This window comes from Armigeres subalbatus, chromosome 3, assembly GCF_024139115.2.
Source record: "Armigeres subalbatus isolate Guangzhou_Male chromosome 3, GZ_Asu_2, whole genome shotgun sequence".
In the NCBI taxonomy this organism is placed as follows: Eukaryota; Metazoa; Arthropoda; class Insecta; order Diptera; family Culicidae; genus Armigeres; species Armigeres subalbatus.
The window spans coordinates 76,759,724-76,785,465 of record NC_085141.1 but is presented as its reverse complement, the minus strand read 5'-3'; the positions used below and the strand labels follow the sequence as shown (position 1 = coordinate 76,785,465).

At 40.9% G+C, this 25,742-nt stretch overlaps 1 pseudogene; it reads left to right on the top strand.

Moving 5' to 3' along the window:
- The first annotated feature begins 1,277 nt into the window (after nucleotides 1-1,277).
- Nucleotides 1,278-19,308, top strand: LOC134221745 (uncharacterized; annotated as a pseudogene).
- The last annotated feature ends 6,434 nt before the right edge of the window (nucleotides 19,309-25,742 follow it).

Sequence of the window (25,742 nt, the reverse complement as noted above, 5' to 3'; positions counted from 1 at the left end):
TGGCGCGCATTCGGGCTGCAGTAAAATGTCTGGGACTTCGTCGCAGATATGGAAAACCCCACGCTCTTGCCCAATTGTCCACATTTTGACGGTGGTTTGCAGTTGGCGGTGTAAACCTTCCCCTTTCGCACCACGCGCCACGAGGATGTCATCTGCGTATAGAAGGATCAACACACACGGAAAATAGGCTGCATCGCAACGAGAAACAACGGCACAGACAGGACGGAACCCTGAGGTACTGGAACTGGAAAGTGCGTTCCGAGAGGAAACTTTGCAACAGGTTGAGCATTCGACCACGTTTTCACCAACACTTTAGAGTTTGCAATATACCGTGTGGTGTCGTACGCCTTCGATAGATCCAGGGATGCTATCAGGCAGTGCTCGTCGATGGTAGGGAGGTGACCTTTCAAGCTCGGCAAAGTACGTGTCGGTACCGTGTCCAGCATGAAAAGCGTGCTGGCGCTTGTCGAGCCGTCCACTCGATGCAAGTTCGGTGATCAGTCGCCGATTAACAATTCTCTCGAGGAGCTTTGCCATGCAGCTGGTGAGCGAGTTTAGCCTGAAGGCATTTGGTCCGGATTCGTGGCAGTTCGGTTTCAGGATAGGGACGACGATAGCATTCCGCCAGCTGGCGGGAAACTCTCCGCTGCGCCAGATAGAGAAGCGTCGTTTTTACGGATAGCGGAAGACGTTGTAATAGGGGGTACCCGATGGAGTCTGGACCTGTTGAGGCACCTCGCCCTTTGTCGAGGGCCCACAGAAGCTCGCCAAGGGTAATATCGATGTTGTACACATCATCGTTGTGGTGCGAAAAATCTACGGACCGTCGTTCAGCTGCCGCTTTCGCCATCTAGAACGATGGAGGGTAGCTGGACATCGCCGATCTCTCGTAATACACTTTCGCAAGTTCTTCTGCAGCTTTTTCGGGATTGTCCTTGTATTCGTCCGTTCGCTTGAGGACCACCGGGCCCTGTTATAGGCTACCGCGTAGAGTATTCACCGTCCGCCACGGTTCGGTCGTCATGCTGCTTGGTGATATATTCGCTACGAAATTTTCCCAGTTCCCATTTTCCGGGAAGGTTTTGTCACTGCTGCTACTAGATCGCCATAGAAACCTAGGAGCCACACTCTCTGAACAGATGATCACGTCAATTGCCGAGGTGTTGCCGGTAGCCGGGTCGATGCGGGTGTGTGAGCCGTCGTTTAAGATTACCAACTGATGATGTCTCGGCGATGAAGCAGCCAAGCAAATTCGATTGCTGGGACCTCCACGTGAGATGGTGCGCGTTGAAGTCCCCAAGAAGCAGCACCTTCTAGCTTTTCGAACAACTCACCCAATGCAGCCTTACGTGGCACAGAACTCGGCGGTATACATACCGTACATATAGACACTACCGTTACCTGGATAAGTGCGTAGATGCGTACGACGATAAGCTGTAGAGTGGTGTGGATCTGCACACGCTCAAACGGTATGCCTTCTCGGATAGCTAGGCCAACCCCATGTTGCCAGCAGTGTACGCTGTTTGACTCCAGGAGTAACGTGTATTGCTTGCCGACAAAATCTGGTGCGACGACGGTTTGACTAACCTTGGTATCCTAAAGTGCCACGCCACAACGCTCGAGCTCGGTGATAAGGAGCTTCAGTTCGCTAATAATGCCCCTGAGACTGAGTTCCACTGTAGGGCGAAAACGCCACTGGAGCGACTATCCGTGACAGACGACGACGATGTGGGTGCCATACGCGTCGGGGAGTCGACTGTAGAGGAAAAAAATTCCACGGTAAACTCTGCAAGTGTTTGTACTGTATTGGGATTTGCCTGTGGGACGCTTTGCACCACAGTGTCAGCCGCGGTCGAAACCATTACACTAGTATTTCCAATACCGACAACATCCGGCATTGGGGATGTGCTTTGTGTAATATTGATTCGGCGGGACGGGCCTTCTCCGGGTGAGAAAAGTGCTGTGGGGTGGTGTTCACCTGTAAACTTCTTGAAACAACGGAGAGCAATGCCGAATTGGAGTTATTAACAACCAGTTTCAACAGGATCCTGAATGGTAACAACAAATATCCCTTAAATGCGCAATGTTGTTTTAAAACAACAAACCGAAAATACGTTTAATGTTAATGATTTCAATGGTTATTCACGTTAAAAATATTTCCAACGATTTCTAAAAAAATCGCCTTGCGCCTTTAAGGGATATAATATTTCTATAGACTAATTATAAAATATTTTTCATTTTTATTGTCAAAAAACTCTTCCATATTCAAACACATCCAAGGAATACATATGAATGAACCAAAAACATTTCCGAATCGAGCGATACAAAGTTCTCGTGGAACTGACAACTCGACGCCCTACATCGATGCCAACGAGTTAATAACGTGCCTAGAAAAACCTTCTTCTAAAGTAGTTCAAACGATGCCTATTGAAAACAAAGAATATCGTGAATACTTTGAGAAGGCAATTAAAGTTTATATAGAGTAGTGTGTTGAAATCGCTATTGAGACGCAGGACCAGAATACGAACAGCTGGCGAATCTTTCGTTCTAAGCGTATAACAGCAATTTCAGCTTACAAACTTTTTACGTATTTAAATAATAAACATCCGGATTGGGATAGAAAGATATCTCAATATTGGGATGACAAAACATTAAAAGCTGCGACTACAAAATACGGAAAAGAAGCGGAACCTTTCGCTTTCAATTGCTACAGAAAGTATAATCCAAACATAAAGAAATGTGGGCTGGTAATACATTCGACGGAGTGTTGGATGGCAGGGTCACCGGATGGAGTTGATCCGATATCCAATATCGTTCTAGAAATTAAATGCCCCATGAACAAAGACGCATCACTGACAGATATCATGAATTCAAATGCTATAAAACTGTATATAAAAAAATGCCCTGTTTCAGAATAACTGTTACTAAATGATCACCATGCGTATTATTGTCAGATCCAACTCAATATGTTCATATTAAATTGTAAACGCGGTGATTTTGTAGTGTATTCAATGAAAGATGATAAGTTTTTACTAATAGAAGTTCAATTAAATGAGAAGTTCATAACTAGAGTAGTCAACGGACTAAAGAAACTGTATTTGGAAAGAATGCTAGGAAAAATTTGTACTTGACGAATCAATGAAGCTTTTGAACAATATGTTTTTACAATGTTTTAATGAATGGTCTTGTTATAATGTACAACAAGGAAATAATATGTCTAGGGAGTAATTTTCAAAACGTCTTAAATAGAAATTAAGTTGTTTAATTAAAACTCAATGTCAGTATCAACTAGCACACAATTTTGTTCTATACCAATGACTCCCTGATTTCGTTATACTTTGCATTAAATGAGGATGGATACTTGGATGGATATCATTTATCTGCAATTTTTTTAACCTACTTACTGTGTTCGATTATGTAGGATAAAATGAATAAATGGCGGGTCTCCTAATCACCGCTGCCAGCATCTAAGAAGGGCTAACATATATGCGCGAAAACCAGCAAGAAAGTAAACTCAATAAATTTGAATAGAGGAAGACATCTAGCGCAGCTTTTCACGCGTAGAGGCTGAAAGTGGAAAGTATTTCATTTGTGTCGGTTTCTATATTGAGTACACAGTAATATGGTACAATGGTCCATCAAGCACATGGAGAAATACTACTGAACTTCAACAATAAGAAGATGGTACCGTGGGGCATCGAAATCCGTACACTTAAGCACCTTAGTATATGAAAAAGTCATTAGAAAATAGGAATAGAATGTAAATAAAACGTTTGTCATTGACACAGGCGCATGAAGGCTTCTACTTTTGAAGTGTTTCACATTTACTCATTAAAAACTACGAAAAACATGATAAAATAATGAATTAAATCAACTACTCTTGACTCGAAATCCGTCCACCGTGGACGGATTTCGAATCAAAGGATCAAAATCCGTACAGCTATTTCTTAACTAAATATCTAAATTGAAACAACCTGATTGACTAAACTACCACTGTAAATAGTTCGATATGCACCTTGAGAAGCGATCCCGTCGATTTGTATTCCGCTTATCTTATGTAATGATTTGCAATTAGCAATTAAAACACAGTTACTTTTGGTGCAATTATGCTCTACCCGAAAACAAGATGGCGGCACAAACTCCGTGTTTGGTGGGTGGAGATTTGTTTCTGATTTTTGTGGTTTTAACTTCAAAGCCTTCTTTCCAATTCTATGCCCTAAAAGCTTACTGTCAAGTATCTGAACAGAATAAGATTAATTATTCCTACATTAATTACCTTTAACCTCTCTTAATTTATTGATATCTCATGAGGTGGACGGATTTCGGTGCTGTACGGATTTCGGTCCCGCACGGTACTAATCTTACTGATATTATCTCAAAATAAACTGAAAACTATGATTATAAAATTCCATGGCATTCATGGATGAGTAATTTTTTTCGCAATACAAACTGCACGTGTCATCAAAGCATTCACCGCCTCGCTCCCCCACATGGCACACAAATTTTCAAAACATATCAAAGTAGCCTTTTTATTCCTATTCCCTTTTCGTTTTATTTTTGGGTGCGAGCATGCTGCATTCACTTCACTGCAAGTTGCCAAGGCAACAAGAAGGTTTGGATCCATTATTCATATTTTGTGTATTTTGTCATTTGTCACATTTTAATGTAGAATCAACTTTTGATGGTACAAATAAAACATTACGTATTGTATTAGCAAGACGTTTATTACAGCATCAACATTTTTCTCTGTTTGATTATAAATGAAAATGTAAAAATCTTCCAACAGTTTGTGCTAAGTGTTTAGGTGCTACATCTAAAATTTGTCATCGTTCAATACTGGTGCAGTTAGATTAACGATTCCGCAGACTACGCACTTTATGTCGTCTATATGACCAAGCATAGCAGTGAGTGGTTGTTAGTATCCCAAAGATCTTCACTCTTTGAATGACACGTTCAACGTGTACCCTGGCACGAGCAATCACCTCATTTCTACTGGCTTCGTTTGGTGTTAGTTTGTTTCGTTTCATGAATGGTGGTATATGTAATTTTTAAGGGTATGCGATAACGCTCTTTTTCCTAACGAAACGAAACGAAACGAAATTTAAAATGTCTGTGTTGATTCGGATCGAAACGAAACGAAATATTGATTTCTTTCGAGACTTCGAAACGATACGAAATCAAGGTTCATTTAATTCGAAATTTTTCGAAACGAAACGAAATTTAAATTTTTTTTCCGCGGATTTTTTTTTTATATTGGTTTTACATTATGTACGCAATTCTCATTTGCGACCAAAAGAGTTATAATAACAGAAGAGGCAATCTGTGATAAATCGTCACATTCTCGCCGAATATACCATTGGCGATATGGCAATACCCCAGCATTTGTGCTGCTTTCAAAGGAATTCATCGTGGAGCGTATGTTCCCGTATCTGATCAATTTTATATCAGTTTTATATACTTAATATGAAAATAAAGAAATTGTGGGATTTTTCATATATGGATTCAAATTTCGCTTAAAACCTTAGATCACTTAAAAATTATGTAATTATGCTGAAGCATACTTCATATTGTCTTGTCAGCGTGGTTTTACAGTATTGACTTAGTCAAAATTAGAAAATGAATGCTTAGATTTATTTTCTTATTTAGATATTCTATTATGTATCCATACTGCTAGGCGTATACGTAGTGTAACTGCCAGTGACGTCCGCCGTCTATGTAGTGGACGTCCACACGTCCCAAACTAGCTCACCGTTGGGGTTCTCAGGCTTACCTTTACTTGCTCAAGGAATACACGACGGAATAGCGAAGAGAAGTGGACAATACAACGAGAGTTCGACGCAATTGCATGCACATAGGGATAGCGTTTGAAAGAACCGAAGGTTTAAAGATACATTTTTAATTATATTTTATTTTTCATTTGATATTCCTGGGTTTTGGATTAGTGGGAGCAAAGGAAGGGTTGCGGCCTTACAAAGTTGGTCGACATTGTCATGCTCAGGTGTTTTGACATACCTGGGTACTCAACGGTACCTGCAACGGGGTTTGAAGGAGCTCCTTCCTGGCTCCGCTAGTGGATTGCTGACCTGGCTGACAGTGGTTGGTAGTTTGAAGCGACTATGCTTCTCCAGGTCCTCTGGATAGGTTGCCGATGAGGCTGTAGTCTTGGACACGTGGGAGGGAGGGCTAGATGACTCGTTGGGTCGTATTTCCGGCTCCGCGAGGTAGGCAGCCGACACGGTCGTAGCGTTGGACACGTCGTCGTCGGAAGCTTGAGGGTTAGTTTGAGATTTTTTCCAGTCCTCTTGGGGAACGCAGCTAGCGATCTGCAGCGTTGAACACGTAGACAGGGGGGGGGGTTGCTTGAAATTCTCTTTGATACACTTTCACGGCCTTAAGGGGTAGGCAGCCGACGAGGCTGAAATGTTGTACACGTAGGCGGTATGTCGAAGCTCTCTTGGCTCCACGGGGATGCCGCCAGTGATCTGGAGCGTTGGACGCGTAGACAGTGGCTTGAGATTCTTCCTAATGCACTTTCACAGCCTCAAGGGCAGCCGACGAGGCTGAAATGTTGGACACGTGGGCGGTTTGCCGAGCTCTGTCTGGGTTCCGCGGGATGAGCCGCGGCGTTGAAAACTGCGACTATTGGTGATTCTTCGATGTTTGTTCCCAGCTCGGTGGGATAGACAGCCGGCGAGACGGTAGCGTTTAGCACGTGGATGCAGCTTGAGAAATAGTCGAGGTTTTTTTCCCGGCTCCGCGGGACGTTCGGCTTCGGTATAGCGGAAATGGTGTTGCCATCTTTCTTTCAATTTTGCTCCAAGGGCCGAAATAGGGAGAGAGGATAGGGCAGTGGGTTCACTTTAACTATGAAATAGGTGAAACGCCTCGATATTGTTTCCTATGTATATACAATACATGTTATGCAAGTATGCCGATGGTTCGTCCATTGTTACTATATTCGGTAACAGTAGATAGAGAACTGATATTACTAGACCAACATTTGAAAAGGGCGTATCAGCCAAAATTTATTCCTTCTTATTCTTCGTCTACATATATAGCATACATTTGCTCACTAGAAGAATCCTGTGCACCTTTCTAAACTGCACAAAGATATGTTGTTCAGATTGAATTTCACAGACTAGTAGTCTTATATACAATCAGCTCGACAAACTGAGCTTTTTCTGTGTGTCCTTGGCATATGAGAACAGCTGTTATGGTCAGTATAAGCTGAAAGCAATCATAAGTAAAGAACTTTCAGCAATTTTAATGATCTTTCAACCCGTTTTGAATTTTTTTTTTTGCAAATTCTGTGCGAAGAACTAGAAATGCCCACAAATCTGCAATGTTCCTTACATATTGTGCAAATAGTCAAAGAAAAGCTTATCAGCTTGATTAACTGTACACATCGTAGTTGCTAATCATGATTGACCGAGAAACAGCAAATATGCACAGCTCTCCAATTAAATAATATTCTTGCGATATAAAAAAGTTATTCTTATTGTATACTTGCTTCGGAGTTTCCAATTCCTGACCAATAACGATGCTAGTCACGTGCTTATAGTCAATTTAGGTTTAGGAGAGGAAAATTAGTTTATCACTCATTCAGAAAAATATATTAAGCTCGTTTAGTGGAATGTATTAAACCGTCTAAGACGAATTAAGTACAGTCCATTTAATTCCACCAGTTAATTTTCGTTATCTTTGCAGATACGTATTTCGACCACAACTGTGTGGTCGTCTTCAGTGTCTTGTACTTGACTCGACTTGAAGAAAACAATCGCAACTTACACTATTTATACTACGCTAGGTACCTAATCTAATCTTATTTGCCTACTTTATTTACCTATACAGTAAATTACTTTATTGTTTAGGTAGAAACTTGAAGAGCCAAGAGCTGCCATTTCCCTGATCCTTATTCAACAGCGCTGTTTGTACCTGTCGGTGGATTTCCAAACTCTCAGCTACATCGAGTTTCCATGGGGAAGTCTACTACTAGTCATCAGGGAAGCAAATACAACATTGAGCCTCGAAATCTACAGGAAGCCCACGAACACCATGAGAGTCATCCCATATACATCGAACCATTCGTACCAACATAAAATGGCAGCATTTCATCACATGATCCACAGGATGCAGACGATACCCCTGAGCGAAGAAGGAAAAACGAAAGAACTACAATACATCTTGGAAACAGCGAAGATCAACGGATACCAGGAGAGGACTATACGAGCGATCATCAACAAGAAGGAAAGGACCCTACGACGAAATGGACATACAACGCTGACACCGATAGAGGAGCCGCTGAAAAGAGTTTCGGTCCCATATGATAAACACATCACCAACCAGCTACGCCCTCGACTAAGGAAATTCGGCATCGATCTAGTATTCTCCAGTAGAAGCAACCAACTCAAGTCTCTATTGGGTTCAACGAAGGATAAAGTAGAAATGTTGAATAAGGCAGGCGTTTATAAGATAAGTTGTTCCCAATGTGAAACAATCTATGTAGGCCAAACAAAAAGATCATTAGATATAAGGTTCAAGGAACATATGGCGGAAGTGAATAAGGCGAAAAGAGAAAACGATAAGGGATTACATTACGAATTTAGATCTAAGGTAGCAGAGCATGTGTATAAGGAAAATCACCCAATTACGGCATCAAATATTAAAATGTTAAGAAATGTCTCTTCCCCATGGAAACTCGATGTAGCTGAGAGTTTGGAAATTCACCGACAGGTACAAACAGCGCTGTTGAATAAGGATCAGGGAAATGGCAGCTCTTGGCTCTTCAAGTTTCTACCTAAACAATAAAGTAATTTACTGTATAGGTAAATAAAGTAGGCAAATAAGATTAGATTAGGTACCTAGCGTAGTATAAATAGTGTAAGTTGCGATTGTTTTCTTCAAGTCGAGTCAAGTACAAGACACTGAAGACGACCACACAGTTGTGGTCGAAATACGTATCTGCAAAGATAACGAAAATTAACTGGTGGAATTAAATGGACTGTACTTAATTCGTCTTAGACGGTTTATCACTCATTGTTATATGAGATCGAGGAATGCTTTGCATCTCCGTGAGCGCTACGGGAAAGGAATCGTTGGTTAGTTGAGAAGGTAATTCACGTAAAACCCCTTGATAAGCGACAAAATATTTATTGTGAACGAAGTTATTTTGAAAACAAGAAGACGAAAACTGTGTTTCGAATCAATCCAACGCAAGACCAATGTGATTCTACAACACGATCGAATCTGCATTAAATGATGTTGTGCTCTTCGATGCAGACATTAGTTTTATCACTTCGCGTTCTCCCACACTAGCTGGCGTGATCAGCCTCAACACTATCGATTGCACACTAGTTAAACGAATTCCGGCTACGCGAGGAAGATTTGTATCACTTCGCGTTCTCCCGGACTAGCTGCCGTCCCATGACCAGCAGCAACACGATCGATTCCGCATTCATATTGTGCAAATAGTAAAAAAAAATATCACGAAATTTAAATTTTAATCATGGAAACACTGACGACGTTTTATAGAAGAAAACTACATGCATATTTGTCGACTAAGAATGGGGTTATGTAGTAAGCATTAATAGAAAAAAAATGTATAACATAAAGTTTTGAAAACAACTTTACGATTTTGTTCAGCGGCGCAGCCAAAATTTTCGATACTATCGAAATATCGAAATACCGCATATGCTTAGTAATTTTATACACTTAGTGGAACATTCATTTTCAATTGCAACGCCTTTATCTACCATCACTTCGTCGATATGTGATTCCAAATAATCTATCAATCTCTCCTCATGGAAAATATTTTTTTTTCCGAAGATTTTCCCGAATATGCCTTACTAACAAATGTAATTAGACCTGCAGGTGATACACCGATAAAGAATTTTACGGTTCGCTGTGATTTGTAGTTTGAGTAGCAAGATATCCTACAGTTCAAACATTTGAGTGTAGCCACAGGTATCTCAGTGGCGTCAAGAACTACGATTACATTGGGAAAATGTTCTAGCATAAAGGAACATTATTCTGAAGCTCTTCTTTGGATGGCCAGTAGATGAACTGCTTTAAAATCCTTGACAAAATTTGGATTGTATGCGAAAAATAAGCTGATACTGTCACACCAGACGTACGAAACAGAATCCCTAGCGCCTCATATGAAATGTTTTGTTTTAGCTTAGCCAGTGTCAATATTACTCGATCAGATGCATGCATTTTAGAACATCTTGGGAAAATATTACTTTTTAAAGATTTTACTGCTAGACACAGTTCGATTAATTGTTCTATTGTGGGGATTCCTGTCCAAATATTAACCGTGATTAGTAAATCCGATAGAATTATTTTGCAGTCTCTTTGAATACTTTTTTCTGCTTCATTGTATATGGAATTGCCCAATGCCCATTTCTTCTTGTAGTCCAGATCGTTCAATTGGTGTTTCCGTAATATGATCCACATTGCCTTCTAATGATGTAGCAGGTAAGAGATGTGATGAACAACCTTCTCCTGAATCGATACAATTACATGATAATTCGCTGGAGATCCGTTCTGTATTCACTTCTGCCGCTAAATCTGGACGTCGCTCTTCAACCATAGATGACAATAATGTTGAACACAAGTAACTTTCATTTGTTTCGTTGCTGTTAACTGGTGCTTCGTATCCCACCTATTGTTCAGTCAATTTGACTTTTGCAGTTTCATAAGACGGTTGGACATCATAATTCGAATCGTTTTCTGAATTCTACGCAGAATTTAATGAAGAGTTGATTGGTGAATTTGTACATGCTCGTTCCGATGTGATAAGTAACGGTACAGCGTTTATCTTCAAGTATCGTGCACCTGCAATGTTAGTTTTAAACAAAAAATGAGCTAGGGTTATGCAATCCATTTGTCGAGCAGGATGTGTTAAGATAACTTCTACTGTTTGGAATATATTGAAAGGCTATTCAACGTGGTGCAGTGAAGAAGAAGAAACCAATATTACCTGGAGTGTAATCAGTTTGTTGAAAATGGATACTGCACACTCGTGAGTTTTTTGTTGGCATTTTACGGCAATTCAAATTTTTTAACCACATTTGGAACCGATAAACGGAAACGTGCGGAAACTGGTGCAACAAAACACCGTTCTGGGCTTTTGAAAAGCATCCATATACATACCAAATACGATTGCTCCTAGCTCTAGGTTTATGAAACAAACAGTAATTATGATCCCAGAGATGAGATTCGTTGACAACCGAGGCCGTTCTGGAAATTTTGGCAATTTGGTGATTTTTCTCGACGGAACGGAGTTTGGCTTAAGATATTTCGAAGATACTGAAATTAAACAGTTCCTGTTAGTAAATTCACTACCTTTACAACAGTCTTCGTCATTGAAATGTGTGAGACAAATCCGAAGATTAGAAACCGGAAGGCCATCCGTTATAGCTAGTGTAATCTTCCAACGCCGGAGAGTAGACCGCTGAGTAGGAAATGAGTGGTTATTAAAAAAATATATAATAACATATAATTAAACTAGAATGCTACTTACGTATTATCAAATCATTTTCTTTGAAGTGCTGTTGACACATTCTTTCGTTCCGATCGCCTGATATCCACTTACGATAAACTTGGTGACCGGTTGATGATATTGATAAAAAAGGTAAACCGGAACCAGCTTCAGTGCTGCGGCAAGATGGAACAATGCACTTCATTCTTGAAAAAAAATCAGGAACCGGAACTTGATTTTCAAACACTCGACGTTAAAAATCCCCACTATCAAAGTTAAAATATGTAGTAAACACTTTTTCTTACTTAATGCACTTTATATCTTCATATCATGCTGGCATACAGATGTTTACTGTAAAAAGCGACGTTTTTTTCAAAATTTTTATTATGCACAACTATTCTGGTTTGTTTTGACAAATCGACAGAACATCATCATCCTTCGTACACACGCGCCATCTGTATGCCAGCATGAGCCTTAGATCGCGAATAAAATTTCAAAATTCCCCAATGTTTTTTTTAAATATTGAGAGTAACGTAATTTTCTTTTCCTTCGTGTTTTTGTCCGCGTTCCTTTGAAGAGTGATATAAAAAATAATTTTAAAACAATATTTTAGTATTTCTCCACAACTAACTTCTGATACAAAAATTTTAATTTCTCACATGCACAGCAAATAATTTTGAAAATTCAACGACGTGCAAAATTGCAGCTCATCCTATCAAACGAATTAACATTCGATATTCAATTAAATTTGATTGAATTTTACAAGGAATCACCTTTTAAATTTATTTCGATTTAAAAGAATAGTGAGATCGATTGAATTTTACGTTTATTTGCATGCTCCAAATATGTGCATGAAAATACATTTAAAATCACAACATATTATTAAATCCCTAAATTTATAATAAATTAAATCCCTAAATTTAGAAATTTCCACAGCTCTTGAGTTTTATCAGAATGTTTTTGCATGTCCTGTTTTGCAAGCGCGTTTGTCTCGTTTTTTACCGAAATGATCTGGTCAGCCTAGTATAGTCTAATCGCGTCTGCCGAGAAAAACATTCAAACAGTAAAATCACAATGGGCTTCCGAAACTTGCACATTGGGAACGGATAGCTACTCCCAAACTCCATTCACTTGGTCCTCCGTATACCGTTTCGCAAGCTCTAGTCAATCACGGAGCAGCATCTACGCGAATAATTGTACGGTCATCATGTTCATGCCCATGCTCAGTCAAATTCCAATCGTAACTTGTACTCTATTTCACATGAAGCAACCAGGAAAGCGACTCATCCAAGGCAAAAAAAAATTGAAAGTGATAAACTTTCAAGTAATTTTCCATTCAGCCAGTACCTCTAGCCCGTACCATTGCATTGCAGCCAAGTGGCTCAAAGCGAACCCCCGTTTGCCTCAATAATTCAATCTATCGCGTCTGCTTTTACGTAATTATGTTTCTGCTTACTCGTCTTTCTCTGTCGCGCCTCACTATCCGGTCCCTTGTACCTACAGAGTGTATAGTTCGGGCTCTCGCTCTCGGGGAGCGCGTTGGTTTGTAGAGCTACGAGTTGATTGCTCACTTGAGCTTTAAATTGTTCATAAAGTTATAACCGTCTCATGGGGAGATTCGAGAAACTTCTAAACGAATAAAGGCATATAATGGATTGAGCGCACGTGATATTCAATTGTATACTTATGTGTCGCCTATATTAAATGGGCATAAAACACGCCATAGCAATTCTTTTGTTAAATCTTTTCTAAAATCTCATTTCAGCACTTCCAGCACAATTATCATGATATAGTTATATATTTTCAGGATCAATAATTATACATTTTTTAACAGTATTACAGAAAAAAAATCAATATGACGATCGTTCACTGATGAACAAGGTTAATTTTCTGATAATGGTGAAAGACATAGCTTGACTCAGTGACAATCAAAAGACGAAACATTTTAATGTACTGGATTTCTTATGATAGTTCGATGGCTACGTTTTGGATCAAAATTATTTTTTTTTTCGAATAACCAAATAGTCTCATATAGGCCATTCATGCTTTCAAGCGCATTGTGTACTCGCTGCTATGCACAATCCGTGCCATTTGCAAGATCGACCACTGCTGGGCAGTCGTCAGTGTGGGGAGCACAGACCGAAAGAAAAGGAATTTAAATCCGGCTACTGGCTGCCTTGACCAGCAGCACGAAGTCGGTCTCATTGGCTTAGCATGAGGTCTTCTTTATGCTGCTGATGACGATGTTCGTTCCTTGTCAACGCAACCACTGTTTGACACTGGCCAGAGTGTGAGTAACCTTGCCTCCAGAGAAATTGGTACAACGAACGTCCTTCTGTGGGCGGTCATTGAACAACCTAAACAACGTGAATAATAGAAATAGAAATTCCCGAACGTCTAGTGACGCTGCTATCGATGGTGATTGCGGAAAAGGGGAAAACAGTGAGGAACTTGATTCAGAAGGGTATTCTGGCTTCCTTATCTAGATTCGCCTCTGAAGCTCTTCGGAAAAGACCAGTTTAAAAAGGTCCTTGAGCGGAGACGATGGCAATAAATCGAACGGGGTTGGTGAACGGCATGCATGCCGCTTCGTAGATACAAAAACACATGAATCATCTGATGTTCACTTGAAGCAGCTCGGGTGAATGTATCTGAGCCAAGTTGTTTGGTTGTTGCGCCACGTCCATGTAGACAGGTAGCTATCTACAGTCGCGAGATCCGGCCATGACATTCGCGTGGTTCGCGTGAGTTCCTCTGGCATCACCCATTCGACGAAGGCAGGCCGCTCTGCACTGGGTTGGCTTTGTTTTGTTCGGACAAAAATGAATTAATATCCATCTTCGTCGAGAAGCCAGCTCTGCTCGTTGGTGAAGATGACTATAGATATTGCCTTCAGTGTGCATCAAGCCGGAAGTAGCAAACTCTATATGGAAATGTGATCTAAGTCCTCATAGAACATATTGCGCGAATTCGTTGCAACCAATTGAGAAGAAAACCAATAGTTTGAGTCATTCATAAAATAAACTGTCACAACAGAAATTTCAACAAGTTATCAATAATTGTGAAATCTACTTCAAATTACCCGACAAGCGCGCAACGAGTGAAATATCGACTTCTTATTTAGAAGGAATAAACGTTCCATATTTTTTTGGAAAACGATGTTTGTGTCACTTTGTCAGTATATGGCAGGACAGCAAGTAGATCTTCTTTCCATGAGCGATTAGAAAAACACTGGTCGTTCTCATTATTCGCATTCGTGAACATTCAAGGCATTCAATTATATTCATATTTCGGCACCGATTTGCCATTGGGCGTAACAGATGAAGTAAACAAACAATGTCTTATGGATTCCGTTTTTCTGCAGACCAACGGGAAATTCATTCAAATTTCCACGGAAAATTCATACGCATTTCCACGGGAAATTCATTCGACTTTCCACGGGAAATTCATTCGAATTTCCACGGGAAATTCATTCGAATTTCCACGGGAAATTCATTCGAATTTCCACGGGAAATTCATTCCAATTTCCACGGGAAATTCATTCCAATTTCCACTGGAAATTCATTCGAATTTTCACGGGAAATTCATTCCAATTTCCACGGGAAATTCATTCCAATTTCCACGGGAAATTCATTCCAATTTCCACGGGAAATTCATTCGAATTTCCACGGGAAATTCATTCGAATTTCCACGGGAAATTCATTCGAATTTCCACGGGAAATTCATTCGAATTTCCACGGGAAATTCATTCGAATTTCCACGGGAAATTCATTCGAATTTCCACGGAAATTCATCTGAATTTCCACGGAAATTCATTCGAATTTCCACGGAAATTCATTCGAATTTCCACGGAAATTCATTCGAATTTCCACGGAAATTCATTCGAATTTCCACGGAAATTCATTCGAATTTCCACGGGAAATTCATTCGAATTTCTACGGAAATTCAATCGAATTTCCACGGGAAATTCATTCGAATTTACACGGAAATTCATTCGAATTTCCACGGAAATTCATTCGAATTTCCACGGAAATTCATTCGAATTTCCACGGAAATTCATTCGAATTTCCACGGAAATTCATTCGAATTTCCACGGAAATCCATTCGAATTTCCACGGAAATTCATTCGAATTTCCACGGAAATTCATTCGAATTTCCACGGAAATTCATTCGAATTTCCAGGGAAATTCATTCGAATTTCCACGGAAATTCATTCGAATTTCCACGGAAATTCATTCGAATTCCACGGAAATTCATTCGAATTTCCACGGAAATTCATTCGAATTTCCACGGAAATTCATTCGAATTTCCACGGAAATTCATTCGAATTTCCACGGAAATTCATTCGAATTTCCACGAGAAATTCATTCGAATTTCCACGGAAATTCATTCGAATACCACGGAAATTCATTCGAATTTCCACGGAAATTCATTCGAATTTCCACGGAAATTCATTCGAATTTCCACGGAAATTCATTCGAATTTCCACGGAAATTCATTCGAATTTCCACGGGAAATTCATTCGAATTTCCACGGAAATTCATTCGAATTTCCACGGAAATTCATTCGAATTTCCACGGAAATTCATTCGAATTTCCACGGAAATTCATTCGAATTTCCACGGAAATTCATTCGAATTTCCACGGAAATTCATTCGAATTTCCACGGAAATTCATTCGAATTTCCACGGAAATTCATTCGAATTTCCACGGAAATTCATTCGAATTTCCACGGAAATTCATTCGAATTTCCACGGAAATTCATTCGAATTTCCACGGAAATTCATTCGAATTTCCACGGGAAATTCATTCAAATTTCCACGGAAATTCATTCGAATTTCCACGGAAATTCATTCGAATTTCCACGGGAAATTCATTCGAATTTCCACGGGAAATTCATTCGAATTTCCACGGGAAATTCATTCGAATTTCCACGGGAAATTCATTCGAATTTCCACGGGAAATTCATTCGAATTTCCACGGAAAATTCATTCGAATTTCTACGGGAAATTCATTCGAATTTCCACGGGAAATTCATTCGAATTTCCACGGGAAATTCATTCGAATTTCAACGGAAATTCATTCGAATTTCAACGGAAATTCATTCGAATTTCCACAGAAATTCATTCGAATTTCCACAGAAATTCATTCGAATTTCCACGGAAATTCATTCGAATTTCTACGGGAAATTCATTCAAATTTCCACGGGAAATTCATTCGAATTTCCACGGAAAATTCATTCGAATTTCCACGGGAAATTCATTTGTATTTCCACGGAAAGTTCATTCGAATTTCCACGGAAGTTCATTCGAATTTCCACCGGGAATTCATTCGAATTTCCACGGGAAATTCATTCGAATTTCCACGGGAAATTCATTCGCATTCCCCGAGAAATTCATTCGAATTTCCACGGGAAATTCATTCGAATTTCCACGGTAAAATCATTCGAATTTCCACGGGAAGTTCATTCGAATTTCCACGGGAAATTCAATCGAATTTCCAACGGAAATTCGTTCGAATTTCCAACGGAAATTCATTCGAATTTCCAACGGAAATTCATTCGAATTTCCAACGGAAATTCATTCGAATTTCCAACGGAAATTCATTCGAATTTCCAACGGAAATTCATTCGAATTTCCAACGGAAATTCATTCGAATTTCCAACGGAAATTCATTCGAATTTCAAAGGAAATTCATTCGAATTTCCAACGGAAATTCATTCGAATTTCCAACGGAAATTCATTCGAATTTCCAACGGAAATTCATTCGAATTTTCAACGGAAATTCATTCGAATTTTCAACGGAAATTCATCCGAATTTCCAACGGAAATTCATTCGAATTTCCAACGGTAATTCATTCGAATTTCCAACGGAAATTCATTCGAATTTCCAACGGAAATTCATTCGAATTTCCAACGGAAATTCATTCGAATTTCCAACGGAAATTCATTCGAATTTCCAACGGAAATTCATTCGAATTTCCAACGGAAATTCATTCGAATTTCCAACGGAAATTCATTCGAATTTCCAACGGAAATTCATTCGAATTTCCAACGGAAATTCATTCGAATTTTCAACGGAAATTCATTCGAATTTCCAACGGAAATTCATTCGAATTTCCAACGGAAATTCATTCGAATTTCCAACGGAAATTCATTCGAATTTCCAACTGAAATTCATTCGAAATTTCAACGGAAATGTATTCGAATTTTCAACGGAAATGCATTCGAAATTTCAACGGAAATGTATTCGAATTTTCAACGGAAGATTCATTCGAATTTTCACAGGAGATTCATTCGAATTTCCACGGGAGATTCATTCGAATTTTTACGGGGAAATTCATTCGAATTTTCACGGGAAATTCATTTGATTTTCTACGGGAAATTCATTCGAATTTTCACGGGTAAATTCATTCGAATTTCCCACGGAAATTCATTCGAATTTCCAACGGTAATTCATTCGAAATTCCAACGGAAATTCATTCGGATTTCCAACGGAAATTCATTCGAAATTCCAACGGAAATTCATTCGAATTTGCAAAGGAAATTCATTTGCGTTATTACGGGCAATGGCTTTATGACAATGACCTGCTCTCGCTCCCTTTATAAGGAAATGTTACATTCGACGAAACATCAGTTTTGTTAAAAAGTCATTTTTGGAGAACTGTTATTTTTGGGAAAAAAATTATTGTCGATGGGAATTTAAATTGCCTAATGTCCATTATGCCTACCATACATTATGTCGGACGTTACTATACTTAACATACTCATGCAGAACCTTGCACTTTCTTGTGCAAGGCCAAACCTTCAAACCTTGCATTTTCTATGCACTAATTTGAATACTGAAAACAAGAACTTTTATATTGTTCTGTTGATTGCAATATAAAAATTATTTCATGAAAAAATATATTTAAATAAAATGTTTTTTTTTTGTATAGAAATGATATTTTAATGTTTACTACGATGTTTACGCGAATGTATACTGAAACATGGATAAGCTTGGTGAATTACTGTCGAGCCTTAACGAGCATTTGAATATGAATTCATCTACCACAATAGTGCAGTGAATCATCAATTTATTATTTATATTTCACTTTGAGTGATTCTACCCCGCCGATTTATTAAACCCCCTCATTTTCTAGCTGCATCACATCGAGCAAAATATGTAGCTACTGAATAGCAAAACAATAGAAACCATTCTTCGCAAGCTTCAAACCTATTACACAAAGCAATGTAATTCTCCTCAGCTCACAACTATGCCCTTGCATCCAGTCATCGATTACATCAACCAGTCGAGTTAGTCTTCGCTGCTAATGCGTCGCACTAGTTGCAGGCAGCATACACCGATGTTTACATAGACCAGAGTAGTGTCGCTCACAAGGAAAGTGCAAAGCAGCCAACAAAAACAGATAAAGAGACTACGACGACAAAAGCTCCCCATATTCAGCGGTTTACGGTGGTCCCATTTTGTCGCTAGCCGCTCGTTGGCAGCTCGATCGGAAAGCCCCAAATTCGTTGGGCCCCACTTCGATTTTACTTCCCATCCGGACCGAACCGGTGCGGCGCGCGCCATGCAACGCAACGACGACGGCCGAGATCCGCAGAGCATCCGACCCTCGTCGACCGCAGCACCGTTCCACCGGGCGCTCCACACTGCGACTGTGACATGACGTGGCGGGCGACGACAACGTTGACCTCAATTCCGAATAATGGCGCGGTGCGACTCGGTTGGCTGCTCGGTCGGTCAATTCGTACGACCTTCACCCTGAGCGCGGCTCGCGGTGGCGGAGTGCTTATTTGTCTGTCTTTTGCACCAGGTGAGGTGTAGGTATGTTATTTCCTCAGCAGCGTAGATGGTATTGAGCTTGATTTGCGTGCGGTGGGAGCCGTTCTTTGTTGGATTGTTTCCTTTTTGTCCACAAGCAAAGATCTTCATGCATAACATGCTTGTTATTCTAGCAGCCGACACTTGAGCGAAAATTGTTATGATGTGCGAAGTGTAGGTACGCGTGTAAGTTTGGGCTTCTGTCTCTCGAATGATTTTAACGAAACATAATGGATACCTAATACGATTGATTTGATGCAGAAAATGCAATGCTAACGAAAGTAAATAGAGCATAACATGTATATAACTAAATGTCATATCAGCTCTGGAAAACTTGTTATATATATTTTTAATTGCCCATCCAGTGGCATAAAACAGTAATATTTCTGATCAAACCAGGATGCAGTACAAGGATGTGATATTAAAAATTGACCAATTGATCCATCATAAAGCAATACGTTCCTTCCCTTATTTAGTCAAGACAGTTAATATAAATAAAATCATTTTTCCAGATCAATGTAATTTTACATTTCTTACTTTACATGTTGCCGAGTTCCAATAAATCTCCCCTGAATGGGAACTAGACAACAACAAACCTGACGTAACAGCTTGCAAACCCACAATCGACAAGATCGCGCTCTGCCGCAATAATTTGACCATGAATAGACACGGTGCCGAAGCAGTGCAGTGGCGGAGAGGTAGTCAACCGTCAGAAGTAGCTACCTATAAGCAGCTCAACGCAAAACAAAAGTAAGCGATCAACAGCAGCGCACATACAGGAACCGCTTGGCGAAGCATTTGTTCTCCAGTCTCTCGGGTCTCGACTGCACCTTTCTGCGTGTGGCCCGGCCAATTCCCGACGGCTTCCGGATATGTTCTCCGATGATGGTTGTGGTATTTCCCTCACCATCATCGGCGGCGTCTACATTCGATGGCAATTTTTCTATCTAAGCACGAATTCTTAGTTTACTACGAACGCTGCCTTATGTAAAAACTCTACGTGCTGCCTTCACCCGTAACTTCATCATCACTCACGGGTACTGCAGCAGAAAAAAAATCAACGAACAACAAATAAGCCCCTCCACCATGCGCCTCCCTCATGATTGCACCCAACGCCTACAGCATTTGATATCCATACGGCTTCATTCGCACACCGTTAGAAATGCATTACCAGCCGCTTGTGCTTGAAGCGTGCAATGAACACTGTTCAACGAAAATAAAGCGATATGGCACTCGCAATTTTTGGCTTAGTAATACCGAGCCGCCGATGGTTCAGATTGACGTATTTTGACTATTAAAGTTACAACTATGATGCAACTTGTTTGCTGACAAATCTGTTGGGTAGACGGCCATTCCTGAATTTCTGAATTGCGTTAGATGAAACAATTTTAATATCTCAGGAACTTATTATGAACTTTGTTTCTAAGAGGTGAGCCAGCAAGCTGCAAGCATCTCAAATAAAAACAAAAAAAACTTTGGTTCTGTCCGACTGTGCGTCTCTTACTTAGGGGTTGGAAGCCTCCTTTCAAGAGGCTCAGAAGCCTCCTTTCAAGAGGCCCGGAAGCCTCCTTTCAAGAGGCCCGGAAGCCTCCTTTCAAGAGGCCCGGAAGCCTCCTTTCAAGAGGCCCGGAAGCCTCCTTTCAAGAGGCCCGGAAGCCTCCTTTCAAGAGGCCCGGAAGCCTCCTTTCAAGAGGCCCGGAAGCCTCCTTTCAAGAGGCCCGGAAGCCTCCTTTCAAGAGGCCCGGAAGCCTCCTTTCAAGAGGCCCGGAAGCCTCCTTTCAAGAGGCCCGGAAGCCTCCTTTCAAGAGGCCTGGAAGCCTCCTTTCAAGAGGCCCGGAAGCCTCCTTTCAAGAGGCCCAGAAGCCTCCTTTCAAGAGGCCCGGAAGCCTCCTTTCAAGAGGCCCGGAAGCCTCCTTTCAAGAGGCCCGGAAGCCTCCTTTCAAGAGGCCCGGAAGCCTCCTTTCAAGAGGCCCGGAAGCCTCCTGTCAAGAGGCCCGGGAGCCTCCTGTCAAGAGGCCCGGAAGCCTCCTTTCAAGAGGCCCGGGAGCCTCCTTTCAAGAGGCCCGGGAGCCTCCTTTCAAGAGGCCCGGAAGCCTCCTTTCAAGAGGCTCGGAACCCTCTGGCCGTATAAAGCCACCGGAAGAATCAGAGTAGTATACAGCGCGAATTTTGTTTTCGTTTGCAGCTGGTTACGAAGTCCGTAATAAGCCCTATTTGCAGTTGCAATACGCCTTTTCACTTCGAGGGTAACATCATTATCGCACATCACTCATGTTCCAAGATACACAAATTCTTCTACCACTTCAAATTTTTCACTATCCAGCACCACCAGCACTAATGAACCCACGTTGATTGCCAGCGACCTTGTACTTCGTTTTGCTGGTATTGATCATGAATCCAATCCTCGCTGTCTTCCTCTTAAAAGACAAAACAGCCTCTTCCACGGAACGGCGATTAATTCCGATAACATCGATATTGTCCGAAAATCCCAGGAGCATTTGCGATTTTGTGATAATGGTACCGCTTCTTTGCACACCAGCTCTCCTAATCGCTCCCTCGAGCGCTATATTGAACAGTAGATTCGAGAGTGCATCACCCTGCTTTAATCCATCTAAAGTAACAAATGACGTCGATATTTTATCCGCAACCCTTACACTTGATTTCGATCCGTCCAACGTTATACGAATCAGCCGTATCAGTTTCGCTGGAAAACCCTGTTCAAGCATAATTTGCCATAACTCAGTCCGTTTCACTGAATCGTACGCCACCTTGAAATCAATAAACAGATGATGGGTCTGCAAGTTGTACTCCCGGAATTTATTAAGGATTTGTCTCAGGGTAAACATTTGATCCGTCGTTGATCGACCCTCACGAAAACCTGCTTAGTATTAGCCGACGAAGGACTCTTCAAGCGGTCTCAATCTGTTGAACAGAATACGGGACATAGTTGTGTATGCCGCATTAAGGAGGGTTATTCCTCGGTAATTGGCGCACTCCAGTCTGTGCCCTTTATTAAAGAGAGGGCAAATGAGGCCAGGCTAGCAGGCATTTCCTCATCTTCCCATATTTTCGACATAATATGGCGCAGAGCTTCATAAAGCCGCTCACTGCCATGTTTGAGAAGTTGAACCGAGAGCTGGTCCTGCCCCGCAGCATTATTGTTTTTCGGCTCTTTAATAGTTTTTTTAACCTCATCCAGTGTAGGCGACTCCACAGCTTTATCGAAATTAATTTATTGGCTTTTTTCGGTGATAATTATACTACTCAAAGCGAAAGGGAGTAGATGAAAGTAATGAAGATACAGATTCGATTGACACCGCAAGCGAGCGGCAAGTGTGAAATGAATAGAAACTGAAGATTAGCAGAGGGCCATATGAGAGAACAAACATTGTTGAAATCGCTGTTATTCTGCCTAACGTCCACCCAGGAACGGCTTGGATAGTGACGTGGTGATCACTGTACCAAGACAGGCTCAACAACAATGTTTGTTCTCTCATATGGCCCTCTGCTAATCTTCAGTTTCTATTCATTTCACACTTGCCGCTCGCTTGCGGTGTCAATCGAATCTGTATCTTCATTACTTTCATCTACTCCCTTTCGCTTTGAGTAGTATAATTATCACCGAAAAAAGCCAATAAATTAATTTCGATAAAGTCACGCGGTGATCAAAGCTTTCCTAATTATAGACTCCACAGCTTGTCCATCGTCACTAATGTGTATTCTGTTCACCGATGCACCGTCACCTTCACTATTTAATAAAGTCTCAAAGTGTTGCTTCCACATGGCAGCCACTTCGGTTTTATCTGTCAGCAAATTTCCTTCTTGGTCGTTGCACATGACGGGAGATGGCGCTGTCTTTCTCCGCACGCCATTGTCAGTCTCATAAAACCTCCGCTTATCGTTCTGCTCCATACTTTCCTGCGCCTCGCTAATCACTTGTTCTTCGTACTCTTTTTTCTTCCTGTGGTGGGTTCGTTTTTCGGCTGCTCTTGCTTCCTTGTACCGATCTCTATTGGATCGGGTACCTGACACCCAGGGACAGAAAAAGTCATTTCAACTACACTCAAACAGCTGACATCCAACACACAATCAAGTTGCTAGTCCTTCCCGAATTTGAATGTGCGAATGAATAGGACGGAATGTACACGAACAGCAGCAAGCGACGACTTTCGGTGTCATCGTTGTTGTGTGCGGTGTCAAAATGAATCTTCAGCTTGGCACATTGATATTCAATTTGAAATCTCAAAATATGAATATCATTTCATGCTGCGGTGCATGGATTCAACATTTTGAAGTCAGATTCCTAAAATATATGCATCTGTTTAGTATATAAAGTAAAATAATCATCATTTATCGGTGCAAATCAACCGCAATTCAAAATATTCATTTCAGCCCCTGTAGATATTCATTTTTTACGCTCGATTATCAATCGGCTATTGAGGATCGGGCGGTAAATTTGGTATGGAAGTTTGACAGCATGCTGCGAGATGTTCGTGCCTGCATTTCCGAGCGTCTGATCAAAACAAACACGAATCAATGACGAAGCTGCCTACTGAGCATCGATGCATTACAACATCGATAGTAAAACGAAGATTTCCGTCCTTGGTGGTGGGTACTGCACAGAGGCGACCCAGGACGGGTTGGTTCGATGTAGAGTGTCAGAGAGTGACAGACGAGAAGAACGTTGCCAGAAGTCGGATGTTGGTGTCACTGACTTTTCTTCTATCTCCATTTTTCGTGGTATTTGAGAAGCTTCAGTAAGCTACCATACCGGGTTGCGTTACCCACATCGCGCTGGTGGGGCTGCCACCTTACTTCCGTAATCTGGAAAAGTGACGTAACAGCCATTTTACAACATGCATGTTTTCCATTTTTCTGTTAAAGAGCTCGATGAGTAGTACTCGTTAACACCATTTTTGGAAAATGGCGTATACGTCACTTTTTCAGATTACGGCAGCTTAGTTATAACTGACGCGATACAACATTCCGTTGACCAACCGCTGGGTACCAGACGCCGCACCTCCTGGTGAACAGACTCTCGAGGCGTAACTTCTCCCTCTAGCTGATGTCAGAAGGACAACAGTGCCCAGGCTGCACTACCAGCTAAGTACACAACCCTTAACTGGCGGTCTTTTGTCATCGGACGGCCCGTGGACGCGTGAGATAGGAACTTGTGGGAACCAGAGCTATGTTGGGCGCTTCTTCCTTGATGTCAACCCACCATTTTGCCCAGCCCATCGTAGTCTTCCGTATATTATAAAAATATCAATATTTCTAGACCAACATTTGAAAAGGGCGTAACAGCCAAAATTTATTCCTTCTGATTCCTCGTCTACATATATAGCTATATACATATGTAGACGAAGAATCAGAAGGAATAAATTTTGGCTGTTACGCCCTTTTCAAATATTGGTCTAGATTTAGTGTTTAAAAATTTTTCACTTTTTTTTTCGAAAAAGTGATCGGAATCACAGATTTGCATCCAAAAGTTGCTGGATTTGGTTTAAATGTACGCTGGGAAGTCCAAAGAAAGTCGTAGTGAAACGAAACGAGGCGAAACTTTGAGAAACTTTTTTTCTATGAAACATTTTGTATGAAACAATTTTTATTTTTTTCATCAGGCACTTTAAAAATGTTTTGCTACATATTTTTCCACATGTTACTTGCTATTCGAAAGTCCATGAAACAAGCTTTCAGAAGCATTTTGAAGAGTTAGAAAAGAGTTACTGTAGCCAAAAATATTGGCAGTTGTACAATGCATTAGGACGCAGGACTCTAGCATTCTATTATGAAATTTAGTTCTCACATTTGGGTGATTCTCAGTGATTGGGAACACTCTGCTTCGGGGATAAGTTATTTTGCCATTCGCCTATGGCAGGATATAAGGATATAAGTCCCTCCCGCAGTGATCGCTTACCTTCACTCAGCTGGGTGGCTCCAGCCTCTCAATTCCAGCAATACACGTAAATGCGCAACAAGAAAGGTCGAATGATCCTAACGAATTATCTGCTGACAGCAGTATTATGGCTGGAAAATTTTATACTTACATGGCATCCTGAATTAAATCCAGTCCTGCATATGCAGATTTATTACCACCGGAGAACAGCCCTTCAAGAACTGGTTCAGTAGTCACATGGAACAACAGACATTATTTATTAGTAGGATTAGTAGGAATAGAATTATCGGAGCATAATGGTATGCGATAACACACTTTTTCCTAACGAAACGAAACGAAACGAAATTTGAAATGTTTATGTTGATTCGGCACGGCAAATGCTGGGTAAAGCGTACCATTGGTACTTCGCGTACCTGAAGGAATAAAATAGACCCCATCTCGCGGTCCTTAGCCTCTTACCCAGCAACTCGTATCCCTACCTCCCCGCGGTGCTGGCCGGGATACGAGCAACCTTAGGGAAGATCGGGTAACCAACCCCGGT